Genomic DNA, 6,458 nt, shown 5'->3' with positions numbered 1-6,458 from the left:
GCTCTTGTACAGATGGAATGGATACTTGTGGTTTAAGAAAATTAACACCCCCAAACTTCAATTATAGTTACTCAACAAAAAGGAATTCATTTCAATAGAGGTTATTGCCATGTGATCTTTAGGTTTGCATCAGTGAAGGCCTTGTGTAATATGAGAACAAAGAAAAGGGGTCAGTGACTGCCTAGGGCCTGTCAAACCCTATCAATGTTTGCGTTTATATGAGCTATAAAAGTATATGTGCATTTACATACTGCCATATGCTAAAGCTTAGCGTAGCTGTACATAGTTGGTAGCCTGCCTGCAGCCAAAGAACTGCCTAAATAGCGAATTTTTTAAAAATCATAAGAATACTTTAAAAATTATATTTATTATTTATACCCACTTTTCTGTAGCATGCATCCAAAGTAGCTTGCAAAAATTGAAGCAATCAGTAATACAAGACAATCTTTTGCACAATAAAAATGCAGCACTGAAGTCATTATATGAACAGCAAGCAGCTGTTACCAAAACCCACTATCATCACACCCATCAATGTACATGGTGCTTTACAGAGAACCAAAAAAAAGGCTGGTCTCTTCCCCAAGGAACTTGACATTCACTTTATGCCATGGTCCTCACTGCCCCTCTGTAAGGAATTCATTGTCTTCAGAAGAGCCTTCCTGGATCTTGAACAGCATCCTGCTTCCCAGATGCCTCTCAGAAGCTCACAGAGAGGACATGAGGGGGCGGGTCCCTCTCCCAGTCCAGTGGTGCTCCTCAGCGACTGGTATTTTGAGGCATGCTGCCTCTGATACTAGAGGTAGTATACAGCCATAATTACTAATAGTCATGGTTAGCCGGATCTCCTTTTGAAGCCATATAAATTTATAGCCATTGTCACACTGAGTAGAAGTGAAATCTGCATTATTTAACTGCACTGTATGAAGAAGTGCTCAGTTTTGTCTGTTCTTAATCGCCCATCATTCAACTTTATTGGATAACTTTTCATTCTAGCTTTATGAGCGAAGGAGAAAAACTACTCTTCATCCACCTTCTCATCATACCATGCATCATTTTTATAAACCTCTAAGGTGTCTGCCCCTTGCTCAACCTTTTCGGAACTAAGAATCCCAAAACTTTATAGCCTCCCCAGAGTTACTCCTGCTTCTTAATCAGTTTCTTAATCAGCCTTTTCTGAACCTTTTTGAGCTTTTTCACCATCGGCAGAAGTCTCCTATGCCTAAAAGTATAGGACTCCTTTTTGTCATATGTCCGGAATTTCCTGGGGAAATCCGGACATATGGCAGTATGGCAGCTCATGTTGGCAGTGCCATTTTTGTCAATTTCCCATAAAAATACAGTCATACCTTGGATCGCGAAGTGAGTGTTCCGGTTTTCAAATGATTTTTGGGAGCCAAATGTCCGTCGGGGCTTCCGCGGCTTCTGATTGACTGCAGGAGCTTCCTGCAGCCAATCAGAAGCCATGCTGGAGTTTTCAAATGTTTTGGAAGTCAAACAAACTTCTGGAATGGATACTGTTCGACTTCCAATGTAGAAGCGACTATAGCTCAAAAACTGCAATTTTTATTGCAATTTTAAAGCTCAACAACTTTTCTGTCTGGATTTTCACTGCTTGAAATATGGCAACCCTATTTTAGGACCTACAGTTGGTAATAATTTCTTTTGGCTTTCTGCCCCATAGTCCACAGACTTCAAAAGATCCCTTGCTAATCCACTTCTTCCCAGCCTATTGCACACAGCCTTTCAGTCCCACTGTCACTGGGAACTATGCAACCTTTGGGGCACATCTCACATTCTCCACTCAACCTCTTTTTCCTCCAGCTCCTCAACCCACCATTTTCCTAGCCCAATGTCTATTTCATCCTCCCTTCTTTAACCATCCTCTCAATCATTACTAGCATTTTAAGGTTTGCCTGGGCCTTTTAACACCCGTGAGACAAGCAGAAATTCAATAGGTAAATGTTTCCCCACTTATATCTGCATACAGGGATCTCTCTCTCTCTCCACAAACAGGAAAAACACAAGTACAGATATAATGATTTAATTATGGGGGCTGCTTGCTTTCAATTTGGCCTGGTGCCTTAATGGAGAGTAGCGCCATGGCAGGGAAAGTTTGCTTTCAAACAAAGAAGCGACTGTTCCTATTGAAGTGAGCACACATGAGTGCCAGGAATACGAGGTTTGTTCATGGATGACTAATGCAGTTGTGTGTCTCAAAGTGTGGCGAAATCTGGATAATTCCTCTACCACACAAACACCATAAAATCCCTCAGTTCTTCAGCTTGGAAATCACATGACTTATTCTACCTACAAATGTTATCAGCTGGCCAGGGAGGAAAGCGCTTCCTTGGTGAACTCTCTGTCTTTTCTGTGAACAGCTTTATGGGCAAAAATAAATCAGGTAAAACTTTTCATTGTGCAGAGGTAAATGCCAACAGCTCCAAACGTCCACAAATCAAGCTGCTTGGAAAGTTACAGGAGCAGGATCCTGGAATCGTAGAATTGTAGAATTGGTAGGGAACCTGAGGGTCATCTAGTCCAATCCCCTGCAATCCAATACAGTGGTACCTCGGGTTACATATGCTTCAGGTTACATACGCTTCAGGTTACAGACTCCGCTAACCCAGAAATATTACCTTGGGTTAAGAACTTTGCTTCAGGATGAGAACAGAGATTGCACGCAAGCGGGAGGCCCCATTAGCTAAAGTGGTGCTTCAGGTTAAGAACAGTTTCAGGTTAAGTACGGACCTCCGGAACGAATTAAGTACTTAACCCGAGGTACCACTGTAATCTCAACTAATTACACTTGACAGATGGCCATTCAACCTCTGCTTAGAAACTTTCAAGGAAGAAAAGTCCACTGCCTTCTGAGAGACTGCATTCCACTCTATTGAACAGTTCTTACTGTCAGAAAGTTCTTCCTCTTGTTCAGTTGGAATCTCCTTTCTTGTAACTTGAAGCCATTGGTTTGGGTTGTAGCCTCTGGAGCAGAAGAAATGCTTGCTCCATCTTCCATGTAACAAAATAATTCCTCTTTTGCAAACAAAGCACTATTCTATGTTGTCAGATTTACCTTCCAACCAAGCTTTCCGAGTGGTTTACAAAACCCATAGAATGCAAAATGCAAGCAATGATCACACAAAGATCAAAATAATAGGATAACTTCATTCACTAAGGCCGGTTACATTACTGAACATTCATGTTCCATTTTCATGTGCGTTTCTATTTGTGTCATTGTGTTACCCTCACGCCTCTGTGGGAAAGAGGACTACAACAAGAGGGGGCCCCTCTGCAAGACTGGTTTGCAAAAATGTGAAAGCCAAATGACGGCAGCCAAAATTTTCCAGCAGATGGCACAACTCCCATGCGAGGAGAAGTTGCAGCATTTGGGGCTTTTTAATTTAGAGAATAGACAAGTAAGAGGTGACATGATAAAAGTTAGCACAATTTGTGAGTCACGGGGAAAGAGGATAAAGATTTTTTTCTCCCTGTCTCATAAAGCTATAACTCATGGACATGAAGCTGAAAGTTGGAAGGTTCAGGACAGCTCAATGGAGCAGGTGAAGTTAAATCTTTATTATAAAAACAGAATTTGCACAGGAATGCTAGGACTAATGATAGATGAGCACACAACACTTTTTCTGTAGGTCTTGCCCCTATAAGGCAGTGGCAGAGACAAAAATCTCCCACAGCCTTCCCACAGCTGCCTAAATCCCCTCCTTTCCAGGGATTTTCCCAATCGGAGCAATCTGAGACTACACCAGCATGCCTGCCTTTGCTCCTCCCACTTCATGCCTCTCCTGGTTCTGGGAGACTTGGGGGATGGGGAGCTTTTTGCAGCAGGAGGGGGAGACACCCTGGCTTCTTCACCAGCCTGACTCATCTCTGCCTCTTGGCCTTCCTCCTCTCCTGCTTCCATTTCTGACTTTGTACTTCTCTCTGCCCCAGACTCTCCCTTCTCACTAAATCCTGTTGCCTCTTCAGCTTCCAACACCTTCTCTTCCCAGTCTTCTCCCTCTTCTCCTTCATCGTCGTCCCACCACCGCTCTGAGCCTTCTTCCCTTGGGGGTTCCCCAGATGGTGCCTTCCACTATTCCTGTGCATTCAGCCAGTTGATGACAGTTACAAGGCATAGTTCAAACCTAGAGAAAAATGATGACAAAGCAAGTAGCGCAAAGGGATGGATGAAACCAACAGAGTCTTCCCCCTCCCACACACACACACTTCCTCAAAAGATCGTGCAGAATCTTGGAGTTTATTCATTGCACAGTGGGAAGTAAAGTAGCTAAATAAGGATGACAAGAACCTGAATAAGAATTTTGTTTCAGAATGCAGAAGCTGTTCACTGTTTCAACACTGGAGCATAGGCCACAGGGGGTGGGCAGGAGATCTCACTTCCTACGCTAGTGTGGGAAAGCACTGTGACCTTGCTGATGTTGTAGAACTACAATTCCCATCAGCCCCCAGCCAGTGTGACTAAAGGGCAGGGGTGATGGTAGCTGACGTTCAGTGACCTCTGGAAGGCCACAGGGTCGTTATCCCCATCTTACACATTCTCTGCTTTATGACATTTCTCAACCCCCTGCAACACAGAAATAGGCTGCTGTCCCATATAGGGATCAAACCTGAAACCTTGGCATTAGGAGCACCATGTTCTAACCAACTGAGCTAGGTCGTGCTGCCCTAAATCCACCTCTGCTCCTTTGGCTGGTAGTGCAAACAACAATAGCCAGAGTTGAAAGTGCGTGAGCTGGGCTAGAAGCAGACAGAAGCCAGAGTCATGCTTGATTTCTGCTAGAATCCAAGGCGCTGGCTATGAGAGAAGCAAGACCCTCTAGGGGTGTTAGTGCTGTGAGCCCCCCATCGTGGGCTCAGATTTTATATATGTGTAAATAAATCATATATCATAAAGACACCAAAGTCTCCACTGTCCCTCATTTCAAGAAATCCAGACCCTGGAATCTCGCATCACTCAGAGGTTGGGGTGGCCTGCAACAATATGTATGTGTGACAAACTACCAAATGTATAATCTTCCAAATACACTAACTAAAAAAAAGGATCATTGGCGCATCTTTGGTTTTACAATCCTGGCCTCAGTTTCTTGCCATTGGAGTGTAGAGTAGGCAACAGAAGGTGATGCTTGGTTCTGTGTTGTGTGACTGGGTGGTTTCAGACATGCTAGCACAGCACAGGAGGTAGGCTGCTTTGTGTTATCAGGAAATGCAGGTTTCCAGGGGGACTTTGCAAGTTGCTAAATATTTATAGCAAGGTGTCCTTGAAACTATTCAATATACCACAACCAGGTCAGGTTATAAAGCTCACAGCTCTTGTTTGTATTGGACTGTGGGGTGTATGGAGGAGCAATTCAAATAGGGTTGTGTCAGGTGCTGCTGGTGCTTGCTCGTGAGTAACCAGGCAGGACAGTGTGGTGTAGTGGTTAAGAGTGGTAGACTCGTAATCTGGTGAACCGGGTTCGCGTCTCCACTCCTCCACATGCAGCTGCTGGGTGACCTTGGGCTAGTCACGCTTCTCTGAAGTCTCTCAGCCTCACTCACCTCACAGAGTGTTTGTTGTGGGGGAGGAAGGGAAAGGAGAATGTTAGCCGCTTTGAGACGCCTTCAGGTAGTGATAAAGCGGGACATCAAATCCAAACTCCTCTTCTTCTTCTTCTTCTTCTTCTTCTTCTTCTTCTTCTTCTTCTTCTTCTTCTTCTTCTGACCTGTCTTTAACAGGTTTTATTGGTGCAAACTATTTACAGTGCAGAACCATAAAGTTCATGTCCGTCTTAGTCACTTGCAGATTCCGGGAGTGGCCCCTTCTGGTTTCTCCCCCAACATAAGAACTTAGACACCCCAAATTTCCGCCTCCCCTCCTTACGTTTCACCCCTCTGCGCAAGCTGGGTGACAGAAACGGCGTGTCTGCCTCCTGGCCAGCCGGGCTAGGTGAGGCGCTTGGGCTCTCCGTAGCATCTTCGAGCCCTCCCCTCGCTTGGCTGTCCCCTCCCCCCTCTGCTCCACTGGAGGTGTGGCTTTCCCCACTGCTGGACAAGGAGCTGTTCCTCAGGGAGGCTCTCTGTATCCCCCTGCCTCCCTCCCTTGTTCCAATGGCAGTCCCCTGACAGGTTGTTAGAACTTCGATGGGAAACAAGAGAGCCAGCATAAACTGAGGATAAATGCTGTGATCTAATAGTATATTTAGCTGGATAACTATGAAAGCTGCACTTGATGGAGCTCTTGATGATGTCATGCAGCTATTAGAATCCCAGTTGCAAAAGTGCTGTGTGTGTGTGTGTGTGTGTGTGTGTGTGGCAGAAAGAGAGAGAGAGAGAGAAAGAAAAAGAAAGAGGAGTGTGGGTGTTTGCATACTTTCAGATTTAATCAAGGGCAGCACAAACTGGCTCTAAAAATTAATGAACCATCTTCAGGTTACTTGGTTTCTCAAATTTATCAGATTATC

The sequence above is a fragment of the Podarcis muralis genome, chromosome 1, assembly GCF_964188315.1.
Source record: "Podarcis muralis chromosome 1, rPodMur119.hap1.1, whole genome shotgun sequence".
In the NCBI taxonomy this organism is placed as follows: Eukaryota; Metazoa; Chordata; class Lepidosauria; order Squamata; family Lacertidae; genus Podarcis; species Podarcis muralis.
The sequence above is the reverse complement of the archived record's forward strand: the minus strand, read 5'-3'. Positions refer to the sequence as shown.